This window comes from Lissotriton helveticus, chromosome 4_1 (genome assembly GCF_964261635.1).
Source record: "Lissotriton helveticus chromosome 4_1, aLisHel1.1, whole genome shotgun sequence".
NCBI lineage: Eukaryota > Metazoa > Chordata > Amphibia > Caudata > Salamandridae > Lissotriton > Lissotriton helveticus.
The window spans coordinates 35,906,183-35,929,259 of NC_136063.1; positions in this window are offsets into that span (position 1 = coordinate 35,906,183).

Below are 23,077 nucleotides of genomic sequence, written 5' to 3' on the forward strand. Positions count from 1 at the left end.
AGGGTCTGCATTTGTGTTTTTCAAGATGGGAACTAGCATGGCTTCTTTCCAGGCGGTAGGAAATTGGCCCAGCTGAAGTGAGGTGTTCCAGATAGAGATGAGTGGCTCTATCAGGAGGGGAGCAAGGTCACTCATGACTTTGGGGGGGACAGGGTCTAAAGGAGAACCCGATTTGCACTGAGTAAGCAGTTTAAGTGCAGCTTCTGTGGTAAGATCCTTAAAAGCTTTCAGGGCTGGTACAGTATCATTCCTATTTTTGACAAGAGAAGGGGATTGTGCAGGTATAAGGACTGATGTAAAGGAGGAGGAGATTTTCTCAATTTTATCTTGAAAAGATTCACAACAGTGGTGAGACATCAGAATACAATATCCCGGTGGAGAACAGATTCAGTCCACTGAATAATGTAAACTGATTAACTTTCCTACCCTGGCACATGGATATAGACTTTAAACCAGTTGGGTGCCAGGAGGCATTAGAGGGTGTGAGGCAAGCAGGGGAGCATCTAGAGATCGTCGGTGGGGCCTCTCAGGCGGACTCATGGATGCTCCTACCTACTGTAAATTCTAAGCTGTGCCCTCAAGGGGACGGGGCTGGGATGGATAATAGAGAAGGTATCCCCTGTATTTGTAGTTCACCAATGATGATAGTTGATCCTGTAAGGCAACACCCTCATATTTCACTAATAGGGTCTTGGAATGTAGCAGGGCTGAGTGCTAAGTTATCAGACCCAGAATGGGGTGAACTGGTGGATCGCTATGATGCGTGTCTGTTCCAAGAGACCTGGATGACTATTGCCCCCTCTAGGGTGGGTTTTGCAACCTATTATTTACCAGCTCTACAGGGTCCGAGGCGTAGGCCATCGGGGGGACTGTGTATATGGGTGGCCACTCACTTGAAGTGTTCTGTGAAAGCAATTGATTCACCTTCCCCGGATATCCTGGCCATTGCCCTTAAAATATTAGATGGCACAAAGGGGTCGCCTTTGATTGACGCCCTTGATGAACTTCTTTCAGCACACCCCTCTCCCAAATATAAAATACTGGGAGGTGACTTAAGTTGCCATTTCGAACCCTTGGCAGGTATACCGTCTGTGACCACAGAGGAGGATACATATTCAGGAGTGTTCTGTATACCCAGTTAAGCGCCTGACCCCACTGGCATTACAGATTAACAAGCTTCTAGTCTCTCACTCTCTTAGAGCCTATAATGGCAGGATTGCTCCCGATGTTCCTTGGAAGTTCACCTTTAATAGACAAGGGAAAACCACAACCATTGATTATATCATGGTTAATGTCGAATTTTGGTTACAAATTAAGTCATTTAGTGTAATCGATAGGGTGGACAGTGATCATAACCTCCTGACCCTGGAACTAAACTTAGCATTGGGTAGTCAATCGGGAGCAAGGGAGTGTGATCTACATAGTAACTCTAACTTAATTGCAGCGGCAGGAGGCAGACGTATTAAGTAGGCCAAGTTTGTGTCAGTGCCGGATAAAATAGCGGAGCTCTATCAACAAGTTTCCTCCTCCTTAGCTGAGGCTTTTAATCTCCCGGCCATTAATGAGCCTTCTAATTTTCGGGGGCTTGAGCTTATCCACAACAATTTATTTACCCCCCTAGCAGACTACTTTTACACAACAGCTAATGGGAGGGCACGGTTTAAAATGCAGGAGCAGTGGTTCAATAAATCCTGTAGGGAGGCGAAATGTGCACTTATTAGAGAGGCTAAATCCGGCTCAGTCGAGAGATTAAGAGGGGCCAGACTCAATTATAAAAGGATTATTGCAGAGTCTAAGTCGGACTGGGAGGCCCGTAGATGGGAAGACATCAAGGATGCTCTGGATACACGCAATTATAGTGCATTTTGAAACCTGGTCAGATCTGGCTCGTCTGAGGGGGTGTGTGCTATAACATCAAATCTGAGTGAAGAGGTATGGATAGCGCATTTTAAGCCCCTTTTAGCTCTATCTGTACCATTTCCTCAGGTTTCCCTAGACCCGGATTATTATCCAGTTAATCTGAGGGAAACTCAGGAGGCCCTTAAAAGTTTGGCGAGTGGAAAAGCCCCGGCTTGGATCGCATACCGGGCAATTTGTTTCTGAGCGAACAAAAGGTTTGGGTCCCCTATCTATGTCTTTATTTCAATGCCATCCTTTGCAGTATGGAAATCCCTACAACTTTGTTGGGGGCTGAGATTATCCCCATCCACAAAAAGGCCTCCCCACTGGATCCGGTCAACTACTGCCCCATTAGTCTTATAGACTTCTTGCAGAAATTAATGGCCCGCATTTTACTATCTAGGTTGCAAATGTTGGATGGACGAACATCACATACTGACACCCCTACAGGCGGTCTTTCGTGCCAAAGTTTCCACCATCTACCAACTGTTCAGACTACAGATGGTCTACTGGAAGACGGTGACTAAGGGGGTTGGTGCCTTGTATTTGATCTTTGTAGATCTTCGATCTGCATTTGACTTGGTCCAGAGGGAGAAGCTATGGGAGGTTTTGTTTTAGATGGGAGCCCCAGCGTACCTGTGCCATCTTCAACCGGTTACACCAGGGAACGTTTGCAAGAGTTAGGTATGGGAGGATCGGGGAGCTTATGGCCGCCTTTCCGGCGGAAAGGGGTGTGAGGCAGGGGTTTGTGTTAGCCCCCACACTTTTCTCTCTATTTCTAGATGGTCTGATTAAACATCTTTTGGGTGCAAGGGATTTAGACTCCCCCAGTTTGGCAGCTCGCAAAATCCCAGCCCTGATGTTTGCTGATGACACCCTTTTATTATCTAAATCCTCAGGGGGCATACAGCGAACTCTATAGGCTTTCTGTGCATTTTGCAGACTAAGAAATTTGTAGATAAATCTCTCCAAAACCAAATTTATGCTTTTTAATTCTAAATTACCTAACTGCCCCCCCTCATAAAGATGGCACGGTGCTCGAAAGAGTTTCCACTTTCGAGTATCTAGGGGTAACTTTGAATGACAAGATGGAATGGGGGACCCATATAGCCAAGGCAAACATGAAGTTGGCTCAAGCCGCTGGTGGGCATTTTAAAGGTACACAATGAGTGCTCATCTAAAATTGTGGGGCCGCCACTAGAAATGTATAAACCTCAGACAAGAGGCGGAGCGCTCTATGGAGTGGAGTTATGGGGTCATGCTAACACCTCTTCATTCTCTACTACTGAGAATAGATTTATTAGAAGACTATTGAGACTCCCACAGAGCACACCATTGATCCCGCTACGCCTTGACCTGGGCCTGGCCCCCTTAGTGGAAGTCATCCCTAATCGTCCTCTTTTATATTGGAGGAGACTATGGTCTACACCCGAGATTATTAGTTATCGGGAGGAACTTAGCCATCTATCCTCATTGAGGGGTGTGGGGAAAATCCCCTGGCTAAAGCACGTGAAACAGCTTTGCCAGGCCTTGGGGAGGGGTGACCTGTGGACTTCTCCCGAACCCGCGTGTGCCCTGTCCCCTAGGAGAACACTGGTTAAAGTGCTCAACCAATTCCGAATGGACCAGATGATATGTAAACCATCCTTGGGTAGGTTGACCAGTTGTTTTCTTGAGGTTAAGGATGAGTTTCACTTTGAGAGATTCCTGGACGACATTCAACCACCATTGGCAAAGAAATTATATGTCCAATTTAGACATGGGTCTCTCCCAGTGAGGGCTGTAACCAGCAAGTGGTCAGTGGCCCAACAAGCACTTAGGGCCCGATTCACAGAATGAACGTAAGACTAAATCCTAAACTTACTACTATTTGGTATTCACAGAATGCACTTACTACTTTTGGGATTCACAGAGTGAACTTACTACTTTCGGGATTCATTAGGAGTCTGAATTCCAACACCATCCAGTGTGCAAAATATTGTGCAGTTCATTTTGCACAATAAATCCCTTCCTAGCAAATTCATGGGACTTGAGTCACACACAACAAATTTGTGCATTTCTCTAAAGTTGCCAATACATACCTCTATTGGTTCGGTAATTGGGGTCCTAAATTGTTTATTAGAAACCCCCACTACTTGGATTGCTTCTCCTGAGAGTGGTAGGTTTGGGATGTCTGCTGTTCTCACATTAAAATGGGTAGCACCCGTATACAATAAGAAGCTGATGTCATGTCCTTCAACCTTACCATCTGTATATGGACCTGACTGATCTACCGGCAAGGATGCACCAAGTACACATTCCTCTTCCTCCCCTCTCATGCACCGTCATTGTATCTCATTCTCAAAAAATGAATCCTGCAAAAGAAACTGTTGGGTTACTGAATTTTTCTTACCACTTTCCTCCTGGAATCCAGAGTCCACACTGTACTTGGTTTGACTCAAAAAGGGGCATATTATCAAGAACGGATTTAAAAAGGATCACCGGTTTAGCGGCAGAAAACTGCCACTAAAGCGGCAATAATGCGCTTGATAATATGCCCTTGTGAATTCAAATAGCAGCCCATGTTCACACCAGAACATGGGCTGCTATTGGAATTCTCCAGGGCATATTATCAAGCCCATTATCCACACTTTAGTGGCAGTTTTCTGCTGCTAAACCAGAGATAATTTTAACGCCGTTCTTGATAATATGCCCCAAAATTTGGCATAGGGGCAGGTGGCAATTGACTCTGTGCAACCTGCTGCAGTTGCCACATTAACACCTCATTCTGTGTCTGTGGAATTTAATTTTGATTTTTGATATTATTATCCTGTATAAGCCTACACTAATTTTTCTAATGCCATAATTTCACACACCCGTGACAGGGAAACTTTTTTTTGCCTCTTCTCTGCTCATTCGCCCTCTTGGTTTGCCCTCACTATTTTCAACTTGGCCTTCCCTTTTCCTTGGTTTTCTGCACGATTACTTAGCTGAAGTTCTTGCTTGTCTGCTAATTTGACTTGGGTCCACATTACCTTTTCTTCTACATTTTTTCATCTGTTGTCAAATTCGTCTTCACAGTACTTTGCGTACTTAACGATTTCATCTATTGACTTTGCTTGCCAACATAAAAAGTGCTGCTTAATCATTTGCGATATTTCCATTCTTAACCCAGACACAAAACTGTACACAAAATGTGTCATATCAATATTTTCAATATTCTCAAACTCGCAATACTGCTTGAATACCTGTAAGAGACGTTCATAATATGCATGTACGGACTCATATTTTTTTGTGTTGTCCTGTCTATTTTTATCCATTTCTTTTAGGGGAATCTTTTGTTTCAGGAAAGTAATTACGTGATTATATTTTTTCATTTCTTCAGCTGACAGGGCTCCTGGCTTTGCATCTCTTGGGTACTCATCACTAGGCCAATCAATCGTAATTTTACATTCTGCCCATAAATCAGCAGGAACAACTATGTCAAACAAACCATCTAAATCGTTCAACAAAACTTTTGAAACCTTTACCGACCTTTCAACTTGCCTGTACTATTTTACAGGTTTTTCGCTAAGCTTTGGGAAATCATTAGTAATGGATAAAATATCATGTCAGGTCCATGGGACATGTATATACCCTCCTCCCAGAACTTCTCTCATTGAGCACAACCTTTCAACCTTTTCTGTTTCTTTCATTTCTTTCGGTTTGTCTAGGCTTCTTTCTTTTTCCACCTAGTTTTCCATCTATCCAAATCTCCCCATTTTTGTAGCAATGTTACTGATTATTTTATCTGGAATTTCCTTTCTTACACGTTCATGTTCTCTAACTCTTTATCAGAAAATTCTGCTCCATATGGTTTCTGCAATACATTGGATTTCCCTATGTTGATGCCCATTTCTGACGCTAAATTCATTAATTTTTCATGACATTTTTTCGTATTTCGGGTGATGTTTCTGCAACTCTTCTTCGCTAAATGTATTTAATCTTTCTACTTCTACATTTCCAGCTATCATTTCTTCTAATTCTACTATTCATTTAAATATATCCAATGCTTTTGGCTCAGATTTTGGCTTTTCTATTTCTCGTGTCCACCTTTTTATTTCTTCTGGGGTCACTACAGTAGCACTTTTAGTCCCTGTGGATGTTTCAATTTGTACCTCTTTTGAGCATCTTGGTATGACTTTTCTGAATGAATCATTTATCGGCTCTCTTATTGGCAAATACATTAAGGAAGTTATTGATTCACACTCACTTGCCCGATCATCAATAATTGTATTTTCTTTTCTGGGTTGTGTGATGGGTGTAGTCATGACAGGTGTTTTAGGACAATTTGGCTTATTCCAATATAAGGCACCAACAAGATCTATAGTCACTGGTATTGTTAATGCTTCCGGAAATGTGTGGTACAAAAGGGGGTGGTGATGGACGGAGCATCTGAACCAATCAAACACTCACACCCAGTCAACAGATCTGGGTTTAATCCATCACCGTTCTTTAGCCCACTCTGCCACCCCAGTTCAGACATTGCCATATGCAAATCAGTCCGACCCTGTGCCTCATGGGAACAATCCAGCCCGAACTGCCAAGCCATGCCTTCCCTGGACCGGAAACAAGCTTCTGAGGACCGGTTATTTTCTGAATTAACTCACTTCTATTTTTATTTATTGCCTCTCTTTCTTTTTCTTGAAGTACCCTTTCCATTGTAGTCTCATGTACAACCTGCAGAACCAAAGGTGTTTTCAGAAGAGGGGCGCTAAGAGTAATTCTATTTAATTCTTCTTGGTAAGGTGGAGGATTTTTCATTAAAATATCTTCAAAATAATCATCTTATGAATCTCCACTACCAGTCACTAAATGTTTTGTTTTCTCTGCACATTTGCTTCCTGTTGATTCTTCTGTAGTTAGTACAGGATATAATCCTTCCACTATCATAGCATGGTTTCATCTGACTATCTCGAGTTTCCAGTGGAAACTTAGGATAAAATCTACTCAAGTACCTGTCCCTGGTTGATCTTTCTCGCTCAAAGGCCTCAGTTTCCCATTCTTCTAAAGCTTCATACTGGGTTAATCTAGGTATTGGTTCTAACTCATTCATGCGAGTTCGCAAATTGTTTAAAATTCCCCCATTAAATGTTCTGTACCCTGTAAGGCTACTACTCCATCCCTGTTGTGTATTCTATCCAATTTTCTAACCATACACAGGTGTGGTAGCATCAATTTGTTTACTTCTACTCTGATGCTTCTCCAATACCAGCGTGTCTTTCATTCTGATGACTAATTCACATCTAGTTTACTTATGCACTTTATCCAATGCTAGCACAGCTTTTCTGTGACAGAAGTTTTGCTCCTCCTGACTCACCCCTCCTTTAAAATTTTACCTCAGCTACACGCCCGCTGTTTCTCCCAATCCCAGCGCGGCTCTCCATAACATCAGTGCAACACCCGCCACTGACCCCTCCTTTGCAAGGTAATGTGACACTCAATTTCTTTAAATTTGATGTACACATTGCATTAATTAACAGAGTAAAAACATTTGCTACCGTACCTGATTGACTAAAAGAAAAGTCAATTTCTTCCGCTGCGAGTAAACTTTTCCGTTTACCCCTCACTACCACACTATGAGTAAAACCTCTTCCGCTTACTCTTCACTCAAGCATCAAAGAACCTGTTACTCCTTCAATATTACCCTTTCTAGGTGATATAAAACCAAAGTTTCACCAGCAAACTCCTTTGCTACCAATCACTTTCACTTTTATACAAGAAAAATTATCCCTAACCAGTGCTTCAAGTCCTACATAATTTTCAACACTTTCTTCATCCAGGCAAGCAACCTCACTGAAGTGTGGCTTCCATTTACCAACCGCTATTCAATATTTCCGGGAATTTCTGGACAACATAAAACAATACATACGAGTTTTGGTTAATACCTAAATCAATTTCAATACACAATTTTCTACCTTTCTTAACTAAAACCTAACCAATGCTCTGCTACCAAGAAAAACGGATCCAGCGAGATTACCAGCTTGATTTACTCTAAAACACCATACTCACCGGGGACCATAAGCATGCATAAATAAGCTGATAATACCCACTGGTGATCAGGACTTTATATTTATCTTGTGATAAAAATGTACTTATACACCATTTCTTACCAAAACTTATCACCTTATTTCTCAATTTCCTCTTGTCAATAGATCAGGTTATTAGCAGAATAGGTAGAAATTACATTTATTTCTTTGAAGGACCAAGGACTCAAGTGAGTTTTAAAACTTTAGTTATGCAATATGTTTATGAGCCAGCTACCAATACATGTCAAACACCCAAAAATTGGATCAAAGTAAAACGTAAAGACTTAGTAAAATCACATGACGTTGGTACCAGGGAAGGGTGGAAAAGGAAAAGACGGTACAAGGACATACCACAAAGAATTTATATTTATCTAGAATGGTTTGAGGACCAACCCCTGGCCATGGAGCTGGGAAAGGGACTCCAAGTAGTCAGGAACCAACAGGACACGTTTAGGACAGAACAGGTGACCTCTTCTAGGTGCAACACCAGCGTTGCACCCCTCTCTGGCACTACTCTCCTCAACTCTACCCTCTTCTGGATGGACAGCTCTTCTTCTTCAGTGATATCTCCAACTGTTCTCTCTCTCCATCTCTCCATCTCTCTTTTCTTGATTCTTCTTTCAGAGTGCTCGAGTAGTGTCTCGGACCTCTGGGGCATCCACCGTCTTCTGCTTCAGTAATGGATCGGTGACAGGTCGATGACAAGTCTGACAAAGTAACTGGCTGAGCCTACCTTAGTTATACTATTCTAAGTGTATGTACCAGCCCCCAATGTTTCAATATTTGTGAATCCCCTACTTCTGATTGGACAATGGGATGGGGAGAGGTCCTCACACCTTACTAATGTAAGAGCATTCCTTTTGGTTTATTGTTCTATATTCCCGCCCCTTAATTTTACTTGCCCATGCTTTATTTCCCAACCGCGTTTCATATTAATTTCATCTACAATATATATGAATTTTGACTTCTTCTCCTTCCCCTCTGCTGGTCAAGAGTTGGTGTTCCCAGGCACTTCTATGGTTAAAGTGTCCTTGGCTGGGATTCAATGCCCCATTGCGGAGTTTGACAGAGTCCAGTGCGCTTGCGCATAACCATGCAAGATGGAGATTTCAGTCAACCTCCAGGCCCAAATACGAACTAATAACAAAGTCAAAGAAAAACATGTTAGAATACACAAATAAATGAATGCACTGTATACCACTTATTCCTACTCTAATCCCTTTAATTTATTTTAACTATTGCATTAGCTGTTTAAAAAGACATGCAAGGTCTAGTTTAAGGGTAGCAGATGCATTAGCATGTGAGGTTCAAGCGGCCATCTTAAATTCTACTGCGCAAAGCGAATGATGTCATACTACGTAGATGCAGTCGACGCATGTGCAGAATAATCCCGCATTTTTGACAGCCATTTTATGCCTCTTGGATTACTTGTTAGTAAAATACATTGAAAAGTTTCCCCTAGATGATGTAAAATGAAGTGTAATGCATTTATTAGTATCCACGAAACATGTTGGTTACATTATTACAGGTTATTCAAGAGGACTGCACCCGAGCAAGTCTCTGACATATGAAACCTTGCTCTATCACTACCTTTCATTATCAACAATGCTGCATCGATAAACATTCCTGAGGAGAAATATAATGAACTATCTCCATTGCCGTACCTTACGCCATTGAAAGCAAAAGTATACTCTCGGGGTGCATCGATGCCCTTAAAAAGTCAAGGTTCATTTTTAGCAACAATGAAACACAAGAAATCAAAGGTACATGCACCCATCCTTGCGCTTCAAGGCACAGGGTCAAGTGCCTGTCTATTCAACTTCAGTACAGCTGCTGATATGGGACTGATTTCTGTAAATTACAACATGAATACTCACCACACAGTAGTGAGTTCAATCGTTTCAGTATTTCATGGTTTGGGAAAACTTAACACCATGAAAGTCAAGTCACATATTAATGAGTAGGTCTGTCTGGTTGCTCAGAGATATTGACAAAGTGTTTTTCATTTGGAAGAAGCTGTTCAAAATGAACTTGAACCGTTACCTAAGCATGACATTATTGAGCATTCAACTGGTGCAACACCAAGGTTTTCTCTTATAGTGGTAGTACCTAAAAGGACAGTGAAGTAGCTACTTGCTTATCAGATGACATGACATGCATCAGCAAACAAGGCAATTGTACGAGAACGACATCAAGGTCCATATATTGCTGACATGATAACACAATTAAATGGTGCAAAGGTCTTCTCTTACCTTGATTTAAATAAAGGTTATCATCAGTTAGAACTTGAAGAAAATTGCAGGTACAGTAAAACCTTTTCCACACATGTTGGTCTGTTTCGATAAATAGACTCAATTTTGGTGTGTTAACGGCTGCTGAACTGTTTCAAGACATTATTTGACGTGTCATACAGCCTGTCATGAATGCATTCAATTACAGTCATGACATATTGTTTTTCGGAGCTAAACATAAAGAACATTATTATTATTATTATTATTATTATTATTATTATTATTATTACATTTATTGAGCGCACAGCTACCCAGAGGTTTCCCGGCGCTTGCCTTGGGAACCCGTCCTGGCTTTTCCCTGTGAGATAGCCCCTACAGGGCATCCCCAAGGTGAAAGCCAGGCATCCCGCCGCAGGGGGCCATTGTGGAGATTAAGCAAGCTTAATGCCCAGAGTTGCAGAGGGAGAACCCATGATTAGAGCAGGCACCGAAGCGAGAATTATCGAGTCCGTGGACATTTGAGCTCAAGACCCTGCCGCGTCAGGAATTGAACCCTGGTCCCGGGTCTGACCTCAGCTTCCGGGTCTGCCTGCTCTATACCGTGAGCCACACTTCTCCACATGATAAACCTCTTACACAATTGTGTTGTTTGCTTGCTGAATTCCATAAGAGAAAGCTAAAATGATTTGGCCACATTCTTTCTGATGGGGGTATGTCAGCAGATTATGTTAAAGTATAAACACTGTCATATGCTGATCCTCGCAAGATGTTTCCATGGTGTGTTCATTTCTTGGTATGGTCAGTTACCTTTTGAGATACTTTCAATACTTTGCCACTGTAAGTGCTCCATTGAGAGACTTGACAAAATAATGCTTTATTTCATTCATCGCATAAATGAGAGACAAGCTTTAAAAAAATGAAACAGCCATTGAGAATGCAAATCAAAATGGTGTATTTCAATTTTAAGCTTCATACCGAGGTTATTGTTGATGCTAGCTCTGTGGGGTTAGGCGTTATCCGTGCACAGCACAGCACACAATTGAATGCTCAAAGGCAAATTCTGGCATATGGTAAGTGGATATAATATTGACTTTTTAATATCAACATACATTAATATTGAGTTTAGGATATTGATAATATTAAATATCAATGTAATATATATACAAATGTTAAAAATATAACTTTTTATTCTTGTAAAAAATATTGAAGTTTGAAATGTTGACTGTCATAATATTGTTATGTCAAAATATAATTATTGTACTTTTTAATATGTTTTATGTTTGTTTTAGGTATAATATTAGTAACATAGGGGCCCATTAGTATGTCCGGCGGATCGCCACTGCTAGCATGGCGGTTGCGATCTGTCCGACATTTTCTCCCACCCGCATGCCATTTCCCCTTGCCATATTACTATGATGGGGGACTCCCCTTTCCGTCTGCCGGTTTTCCACCCAGTCGATGATTCGACCGGGCGGAAAAGGCTTTATTATGATGGCGGTGTCTGTTATACAATGCCATCCATATCAGAAAGCTTCTGGGGATTTGCCTTTCTGTGGCGGCCGTCTTTCATATTGGGGGCCCGTAGCGGGCTGCCAAGTATTTTGGGAGTGAGGTGGGGAGTGCAGTGCGGTGCCTGTCACATTTTTCATTCAATTGCACAACTTCCATTTTTGGAATTGAGGCGGGAGGTGCTTACAGCACCGCCCATCGCAATGTTAAAAATGCGGGATGCGCCCGACGGTGTGGTGGGCGCATCCTAATTGTATGAGAAGGACCGGCGCATGCATTGCAGGCGATACCATTTCCTGGGGCTTTGTCCGCCCCCCATTCTAATTATGCCCTTAATGTTATAAAAATCGAATTTGTATTTTATTTTTTAGGAGCGGGATGTCGGGTTTACAGGAGATAAGGCGTGGGAGTGTTTTCAAATAATTGATTTCCATTTTTAATTAATTCAATTTTTTTTATTTTAAATTAGAAATGTTTGTTTTAGGAGCGGGATTTTGGGTTTATAGGGGTTAAAGGTGGGGAGTGTTTTAAAATAATTGATTTAAAATTTTTATAAATTAGAAATTTTTAAATTTGAATTAGAAATTGTTGTGTAGGAGCAGGATGATTGGTTTATAGGTGATAGGGTTGGGGAGTGCGTTAAAATAATTGTTTATAATATTTAATAAATTCAAAATTTGTAAATTTAATTTAGAATTTATTTTAGGAGTGGGATGTTGGGTTTATTGGGTATAAGGGTGGGGATATTTTTACATTATTTTTTACAAAATGAAACAATCTAATTTATTTTAAAATATGGTGTAACTTTTTTTATAATTGTTGTTTATATTATATTTGAATAAATGTCTGTATTTTTATATAATTAATGTTAATTAAAAAAATTGTTCTTGATCAAAATAACATTAAAAAAAATCTAACACAATGTGTTCATAGTGAATAACTTGATTAAAGTATTATTAAAAATAATGGTTTAATATTACTTATAAATATTCATATTTAAATGTATGTTATTTCATAATTAAAAGATATCCCTCCTTTTGCAGCCACCATTCCTGCTATGAAGGTTAGGGTCCCACAAGGATTTATCTTAAGCTCCTCACTCATTAATGTGTATTTGGTTCATCTTGCTCTGCGCGAAAATAGTATCATATGCAGATGACACTCAACTGTTGTTCACCTGCGATAAGGGCACCGATTTCAGAGGTGGAGAAATCAACACTTGCCTGATGGAGGTTTTCTCTTGGTTGAATTAAAAGCAATTAAAATGTAATCCTGAAAAATAGGAGATCATTTTGTATGGCCCCTCCCTTCGTGCGAAGTATGGCATCAGTGGAGGCAGCGCAACTGGTCTCCCCCGGCAGAATCAGTGAGCATTGTTTAAAACGTGGGGATAAAGTTAGATGCTCAACTGTCAATGACGGCCCTGGTACAAACAGTGACCGGGACCTGCTTTGGCCTGTTAAAAATGTTAAAAAAACGTTCTTACCCTGCTGTCGAATGCCCACAAGAAAACTGTAGTTTAGGCCTTGATTGTGTCACAGCTTGATTATGTTAACGTCATGTACCTTGTCCTCCATGAGTACTGATTGAACCGTCTAGTCTTAATTGCACTTAAAATAAATGTAGCAGTATAAAAACAAATCTCAGGGTCTTTGAGTGCAAAAAGTAGGGTCATACTAGAATTAGTAGTATTGGCTTCGTACTTCTTAAACAATGGTTTAAGATAGACAATTCTAAGAGACAAAAACAGGCCACAGAAAGACAAAAAGTGCAACGTGCTCTGTTTTGTAATCCCATCACAGGGACAAGGGGAAATAGGGTGATGATTCATCATAGGAAACGCAACGAGGTGACGCACAAGACCTAACCTCAATCTAGTTATTACATAACAATGGGAAGATCTTGTGACAAATGAAAGATAGGCTTGGCAACCCACCATATCTATATGCAGATGGTAAAACTGGTACGTGGTTTGTTTCCTTACTGTTTCCCTCCTATGTTCATTCTTGTGGGAGAGGAAAATGCTCTTTAACTCCTGTTTAGACATAGCAGATGTTTCATTATGCATTCCCAAAATAGATCGATCAAAAATGTCCCCATAAGATTTAGATAAATAATTGAGCCGAGGTATCTTTAAATAATTTTCCAAGCGTAAACAATCATTTATAATAGAATTGGTGAAAATAGTCTCCTCTTTTAGCCATAACGATCTTCATAACTGAAGCGGTCTCATGGCTATTAAGTCCATCAAATAGTTAAGACCGACCTCACAATGAATAAGTTCGGAGGAGGCTGAGACCGGCAGACATAATAGCTTCTTTAAAAAGGAATTCTCTTCCACTTGCAAGTCATAACATGGGACGTATCCCCAACGCCCAGCCCCGTAAAGTGCAACCGATATACATCTAGCTTTATAGATCTCGATCATATCTTTAATACGGCGGTCCCACAAATTAGAAGCAAATTTAAAAACACTGTATATGCTCTTCCTCAGTTTTGCCTGAACCTGGGAAGTTTCATAATTCCATTTCCCGTCCGAAGAAAAGGAAATACACAGGTAACAAAACTTGTCCACATTTTGTACTTTGTTACCCTCAAAAAAGAAGGGTTTCAGGCATTTAAATTTCGTGCCGCATACCACTCTAAAAGTTTTTGTTTTGTTTATCAGCAACTTACTTTTATGGATAAAAGAGGCAAACCCATCAATTAACCTCTGGAAGCCTACCGGTGTTCTAAATAAAAGCACGGCATCATCCGCATGAAGCAGGACTGGCACTTTCTTACCCTCCACTAATGGGGAGTCCACCTGTGTCATCTTAAGTATAAATAGAGTAAAAAGTACTGGGGCTAAAACGCAGCCTTGACGGATACCGCCCTTTACATTAAAATTGGGGGTACATTCACCCTTCTGGCCATACCGAACTTTGGTTGATAGATTTTGTACAACCTGGCCAAAAAATGAATAATGGGTTTTGGGGCCCCAAGGTTAAGTAAGACCGGCTATAAAACTCCATGGTCCACCAAATCAAATGCACTGCTTAGATCCACAAAGCCGACCCTGTTTAACTGTAGTATATTTTCCAATTAAAAGCTTAAAATTATTACACTGTTCTAGCGTACCTAGCCCTTTTCTAAAACTGTATTGTACCTGTGCCAAAATATCATTATCTAGAACCCACTCCTCCAATCTTAACAATAAAACTCTACTCATCATTTTTACTGAGGAATCGAGTAGAGAGATCGGATCATAGTTTTTTGTTCCAGATTTGTCACCTTTTTTATAGATGGGTATAACAACAGATTCCCTTCATGAGGATGGACAACCCTGTGTTACTGCAGCATTAAAAACTCTAGTGAGTATTGGTCCCCACAATTCAGGTATTGATTTATATACATCAAAGGGGACATCATCAGCACCTGGTGCTTTCTCCCCTTTACTATTTCCTATACCTATCAGAACTTCTTCCAAGGTTATATCAAGCGGTATACTAGGTCAATAGTGTTGAATATTTAAATCTACCAATGTTGTGCAACTTGGGCTAAAGATACTTGAAAAATAGGCCACCCATTCCTCACAACTCACATAGGTTAAAAGTTAAGGAACAGATTCAATTTTAAGTAGTTTAGATTTCACTGTATTCCAGAATAACGTATTATTAGAGGTTTCAGCAGCAAGTCCAAGGTTATCCCAAGCCTCTAGTTGGAGCTCCTTCTGCCTTCGTTTTAAATTAAAATTATATTCTGTTCTGAGAGCATGCAATGCTGCTATTGAAATTGCTATTGCTATATGAAAGTGCTATTTGAAATTGCTATTGTATATGAAAGTGCTATTTTCAAGCGGTTCAAAGAGACAGTACAAGAGTGATCGAACCAACCCCTGGCCTGTGTTTGTTTCCTGGATGACTTCACAGTCAATGATTTAGTAATGCATGCATTGATCTTAAGGAAATTGGACAAGATCTTGACCCAATCAATAAGCTGTCATCTATTTCCTTGCCACACGCCTGTACGATTTTTTTTTGCCATTTCACAGGAGTTGGCGACCGTGCATTTTATTCTTGTACCATTGGGGCGTGACAGAATGATGTTATTCATAACAGAACATGATTCAACTGTCTTGTCCCCCCATATATATAAGCGCATTGTAATTGAGTTATGGTCACTCAATAGCAAATCGACAACTTGCGGGATAGAACATAGGTTGGCAATGTTGGCAGAGACTATAACATGGTCAATACAACTATATTTACACCTTCCTGTAAATGTTGGGATCTCCTGCCCACTCCCATCCTTAGCACACTGCAGAATATCCAAATCAAATTCTGTCAGTACTGCATTTAAAGTGTTACCGTAGGTGGTATGAGGAAAATGTTGATAATCATTACCTTCTTCATTTTGGCACCCACAAACTTTTCAAACAACAAAAGAAGAGAGGTCTGGTCAGTTACAAGGCTGCCAGGAGTATGGAGCAAAGAGATAAGAGGTTTTTTTTATATACAGTCACTCTGATTGAGTAGGAAGGCCCTCACACACCAACCTGGTCAGTGTCATGCTTCATCATCGGGCCCCACCGAAGAGACCGAGTGTCTCTTCGGTGTGCTGCGACACCAGAAAGACTGCGGAGCTGGTCGTGTGGGGAGGACGTGTTGTGAAAAATAGAAATTAAAAGTGCCTAACAGGGTATCAAAAAAACTTTTAATGAGTGATCCCTAAGACACGTGTAGGTGGTATATGTGTCTGAATTTAAGTGCCAAGGTTGTTAGGATTTGGTTAAATTCAGCTAAATACCACGTGGTTTAAATTAATCAGTCAACATGTTTCTGCCGTACTAGTGGTATGTATTCACCAAGGCATTCTTCAGGACTATACCCCGGCGGTATGGACACTCTAATAGTCCACCCTAACCTGGGGACGTGAAAGTGAAAAAAGGAAAAGTGCTTAAAAATTAGAAGAGCAAATGCTCATTCTGAAAAAGCCCCCAAATTCAGGGGTGTGTCAGCACTTTAAAACAGGGCGCTACTAGCACCATGGGTCTCGGGAGGAGGATTGGAGCGCGCCTGGCACATCGCCCTCAGCGCTCACAACCCGCTTCTCAACCTGCAGGAAGCCTCAAAACCGGACCCCGACGTCGAATCGTCGGGGTACGGTTTTGAGGCTTCCTGCAGGTTGAGAAGCGGGTTGTGAGCGCTGAGGGCGATGTGCCAGGCGCGCTCCAATCCTCCTCCCGAGACCCATGGTGCTAGTAGCGCCCTGTTTTAAAGTGCTGACACACCCCTGAATTTGGGGCTTTTTCAGAATGAGCATTTGCTCTTCTAATTTTTAAGCACTTTTCCTTTTTTCACTTTCACGTCCCCAGGTTAGGGTGGACTATTAGAGTGTCCATACCGCCGGGGTATAGTCCTGAAGAATGCCTTGGTGAATACATACCACTAGTACGGCAGAAACATGTTGACTGATTAATTTAAACCACGTGGTATTTAGCTGAATTTAACCAAATCCTAACAACCTTGGCACTTAAATTCAGACACATATACCACCTACACGTGTCTTAGGGATCACTCATTAAAAGTTTTTTTGATACCCTGTTAGGCACTTTTAATTTCTATTTTTCACAACACGTCCTCCCCACACGACCAGCTCCGCAGTCTTTCTGGCGTCGCAGCACACCGAAGAGACACTCGGTCTCTTCGGTGGGGCCCGATGATGAAGCATGACACTGACCAGGTCGGTGTGTGAGGGCCTTCCTACTCAATCAGAGTGACTGTATATAAAAAAAACCCTCTTATCTCTTTGCTACATACTCCTGGCAGCCTTGTAACTGACCAGACCTCTCTTCTTTTGTTGTTTGATATTTAACCGGGGATTAAGAGAGTGTCCTTGATTCTCCCTACCTCTCTCTTTGTTGACATATACCCACAAACTTTTGTCATCGACAGGGGGGAATATTAATATTAAAAATCACCAAGCCAGACAATATTCGAGTGAATACTGTTCATAATATCATAATATCATAATATAATATAATCATAATAGCCATTTTGTCTAGTTCCTGTTTCAATTCTAAAACTACGCTGTGACGAGTAGAATTAAATATATTATTATGAAAATTAATCAATAGGACATCCTGGCCATCCAAATGGTGTAGCCAGAGTAACAGTGAATGATGCCCTATAGTAGTGCTTTTTTTAACTTTCAAAGGTAGGTAGGTTATTTAGTAAAGTTAACTGTCCCCCCTTTGACCTACCAAAGGAAGAAGGTATTGCGGTAAGTTCTATGCAGTAAACCCATCGAAATAAATGCTTACGGTACTCCAGGTTTCCTGCAAATACACTATATCGTTTGAACTGATGAACTCCTTCCATCCTAACTCATCGATCTTACTTGCAATTCCAGCTATATTCCAACTGACAATAGTGTATCCTACAGGCAAGGGAGTTCCTTGGGGTAATACAGATAGGGCAGTTCCTTGACAAGTAGGAACAGTAGTGGTAACTTCACCAATAACCTCTATACTTTCCTCAAATAAAACACTTACAAATGTATTCGCTGTTGTTCTGGGCCCATTACTCACATTAGTATTATCCCCCTTTTGGATGGGTTCGTACTCTCCTTGGTATGTATATACAATATTGTCACTTGGTGGACAATTTTGCCTAGTGATGACATCTAAAACTTTTTTGGGCCCACTTCCCAATGGCGGACCTGCGTCCAGGGACCTAGTAACTCCCTCCCCCCTTTCAGCTGTACTTGCTGCATCGAGTCAATCATTACAATCTAATGTACTAAGTAGGACATAGGGTATATCCTGAGCTCAAATTCCAAGTAAAATGTTCATGGAGACAAAATGATCTTCACAACTTGCTTATTTATTTCAACGATTTTTTTTCTCTTCAAAGAAAAAGATCTAGCCGCCAGCAAATGTTTCTTCCTGTGTGGAATCAACCACGGACTTCCTCAGGGCTAGAATTTAATAAAAAATCAAATTACTATTTCAGAAAAAGTATGCGATTGTATTGTGAGATGTAACAGTATTACAGTCATCAGAAACAATGTCACATAACATTATAAGGAGAAACTAAAGGCCAGGCAAAGTGCTTACAAGGTCATTAATATCCCAGATAGTGGTCTCATTATAAAAATTGAATGAAAACCAAAACAGAACCAAGTACCACACCCGAAAAATGGTTGTGAGAGACAGAAACACCCACCAATACAAACCAAAACAGGTAAAAGGAGATGTAGGTTGAAAAGAGTGGAGAGTTTAAAAACAACCTTATAGAGCATTTAAAAAACTCAACCAATCCTTAAATCAGCCAAGGTAAACACCCGTAAGCAGATAACAACACTAATCAATTTATCATAAATACCATATCCATATGAGGTTAAATCTGTTGAGTATCCAATCCTCTAAAAGAAGTTATTATACAAATTTAGCAATCATCGTTAACAGTATAGAACCAACTTATCTCTGTAATTCATACATAAGTAAACTCACTCGAATATTATTCTGAAAAACGAATGTGGATATTATATCATCTTCCAACAGTCCGTTCCAATTGTCCGTTCAGTGTCAATATGCCTACAATATAAGCTGTGTCTTAGTCTCTTACTCAATAAAAACGCTTTTTAATACATAAGGTCCGTCTTCTGTAAACATAACATCTCCATGATTAACAATCAGTCACAAACCTACGTGAACCAAAATAACGCAAATAAAACAAATAAGGCAAAGGTTCAATCCCTAAAGCCAACACACAAGCCTCAACTTTATTCCCATCTATTATAATGGTTTTTACCAAATATCTCATAGCAAAGGTCTCCTCGTTGTAAATCATGTCGTATGTGTCAAAATTAATCTACAAATAGTTATCACTTTCAAAGAGCAGCAATAGCAATTGCAATAGTGAGGACGACAAAAATTCAAAACCAGGTAACATAGTATTATTTATCGTGAAAAAGTTAAGTTTCATGACATATCATCAATTGTAGTTAGTGGTACATATTTACTATTGTTTGACCGCACATCATGTCCAAAGCACGTCAAGTCACACCAGTAACTACTAACGTTCACTTACCTATATTTTCAGTGCTTCTCGTACCGGCATTTTCAGTAGATTGGCGTCTAGCGTCGCCGCCATATTGGTTCAGGTATAAATACTTACTTAATCAGCAAAAGTGAAAAGGGACAGGGATCCGTTGTTAGAGTGCTCGCTATTTTATATAATATAAAGTCTCAGTCTCATCATCAAGATGATGATTCTGCTGTGTTAGAGACTACTCGATCCTGCTTGCCGATCTTACTTATATATTAGTCTACCAACGGATTCAATAGAGCATCGTCTAATATCGTCGCCATTTTGGTTCAGGTAAACAAACTCACCCAGTTAACGAAATCGAAAAGAGACAAGTTATCCAACATTATGCGCCATCTTGAAAGCGGTAACGCTAAGTTTTGAATAAATTCTCACCAAATCCAATAAAGCAAACACACGACACGGGGAACCCTATCTAGGGCATCAGACTTATTACAATAATGACATATTACTTATGTTAAATTTCCAGCTAACTGCGTAACCACAATTACAGAAGTAAGAAACAGTGAAATAAAAAAAAATTAATAAAGAGTAAAATAATATGAAGAGGGTAGTATTCACCATTGTGACAATCTAATCCAACACATTCATATTATTACTATCCTACAATTCATGCATACAGTGTACATGTTAAGAAAAAATTTCATGAATTGAATAAATGTTAATACGTTAAATAAACAACACCAAAAGTATCCAACCATGAGCCATACATGGAATCAACATTTCCCTATAAGTTACATCAACATAGTCATGTAACGTTAGGATTCTTTCCCTCCTCATATGCAATGTCCTATAAGTTCATACATTCAAAATTACATTTTTCATCTCAAATCCCAAGGTTTATATGTAATGTAAGGTAAAAGTAACTAGTCCATATCAGCTACCCCCAAAGCAGCAATATGTCATAGATAAGTTGTCCTGTCCATTGAAACCGGATCCCAATTTGTGCAAATTCCGCCCATTAAAAACACTTGTAAGCGGATGAACACAAAGAAAAAATCACAAAGGGTATTATTTATAGTGTAACATTATTATACCAAAACATCAATCACTGGAGAAAAACTGAAACAAGGGACAATGTGATTAATTTCCTAAGAAATACTGCATTTCGTGGTCAATATTAAGACCCCTATCAACTCCATGAAGCTGCATTATCCAACGCGCATCTCTCTGCCTCAATAGTAATTCACGGTTGCCTCCTCTGGCATCAGATAAAATGTTCTCAATACCGTGAAAAGTAAATGTCAGATGTTCACCTTGTGCAGGGCACTCGAGTGCATGTGACGCTATTGGGTATCGCATGTCCCTATTCTTCAGAGCCCTGAAGGGTTCAGCAATACGCTCTTTAAGTTTCCTGATTGTACTGCCAATGTAAACTTTTTCGCACCTGCAAATAACAGCATATACTACAAATGTAGTATTACAGTCTATATGAGATAATATTTGAAACGTTTTAGAGCCTTTATAGCTGACAGAGCGTATCCCATCCATACTCAATCTGCATAAGCTACAATTCCCACACTAAAAAGATCCCTTATTAAGTGTGACTAACCAATTTGAGTCGTGTGCTTGCGGTCTCGGATAAGAGGGACTAATCATATTCCTGATTGTCCGACCTCTACGATAGGTAATAGAGGGATGACTCTCTATATGTGGTTGTAGATCAGGGTCAGCTCTAAGCATGAACTAATGTTTCTTTAACATCTGGTAGATCTTAGTAGACCATGTCGGTATCCTGTTATAATTCTTACTGGATTCTTTCTATTCTTCACAGATTTTTTGTTTGAGTGTAATGTTTCACATCTAGTCAGGTGTAATGCCCTATTTCTAGCTTTAGTAATTACTTCCCTTCCATAACCTCTTGAGATAAATCTGTTTTTTATGTCCTTCACACAGGGTATAAAATCAGAGTTTTCACTGCAATTCCTGCGTGCTCTGAATAGCTCTCCAAAGGGAATTACATTGACCTGTGACCTTGGGTGAGCACTATCAGAGTGTAATACTGCATTTCAGGACGTACTTTTTCTATAAAGTTTGCTACACAGTCTCCCTTGTTTGACATATAATACAAGATCCAAGAATACTATATTCTAACTACTGTAATTCATGGTAAATGTCATATTGTATTCATTGCTGTTAAGATGTCTGTGAAATTCCAGAAGCTCAGCCTCCCCTCCTGTCCAAATAAATAGAAGATGGTCAATATACCTTCCATAGTAGTGGATGTATTGTTGCCATTGTGAGCTGCCAGGGCCCCAGATCTGCACCCTCTACAACCACCCCATATTAGTCTACCAACGGATTCAATAGAGCATCGTCTAATATCGTCGCCATTTTGGTACAGGTAAACAAACACACCCAGTTAACGAAATCGAAAAGAGACAAGTTATCCAACATTATGCGCCATCTTGAAAGCGGTAACGCTAAGTTTTGAATAAATTCTCACCAAATCCAATAAAGCAAACACACGACACGGGGAACCCTATCTAGGGCATCAGACTTATTACAATAATGACATATTACTTATGTTAAATTTCCGGCTAACTGCGTAACCACAATTACAGAAGTAAGAAACAGTGAAATAAAAAAAAATTAATAAAGAGTAAAATAATATGAAGAGGGTAGTATTCACCATTGTGACAATCTAATCCAACACATTCATATTATTACTATCCTACAATTCATGCATACAGTGTACATGTTAAGAAAAAATTTCATGAATTGAATAAATGTTAATACGTTAAATAAACAACACCAAAAGTATCCAACCATGAGCCATACATGGAATCAACATTTCCCTATAAGTTACATCAACATAGTCATGTAACATTAGGATTCTTTCCCTCCTCATATACAATGTCCTATAAGTTCATACATTCAAAATTACATTTTTCATCTCAAATCCCAAGGTTTATATGTAATGTAAGGTAAAAGTAACTAGTCCATATCAGCTACCCCCAAAGCAGCAATATGTCATAGATAAGTTGTCCTGTCCATTGAAACCGGATCCCAATTTGTGCAAATTCCGCCCATTAAAAACACTTGTAAGCGGATGAACACAAAGAAAAAATCACAAAGGGTATTATTTATAGTGTAACATTATTACACCAAAACATCAATCACTGGAGAAAAACTGAAGCAAGGGACAATGTGATTAATTTCCTAAGAAATACTGCATTTCGTGGTCAATATTAAGACCCCTATCAACTCCATGAAGCTGCATTATCCAACGCGCATCTCTCTGCCTCAATAGTAATTCACGGTTGCCTCCTCTGGCATCAGATAAAATGTTCTCAAT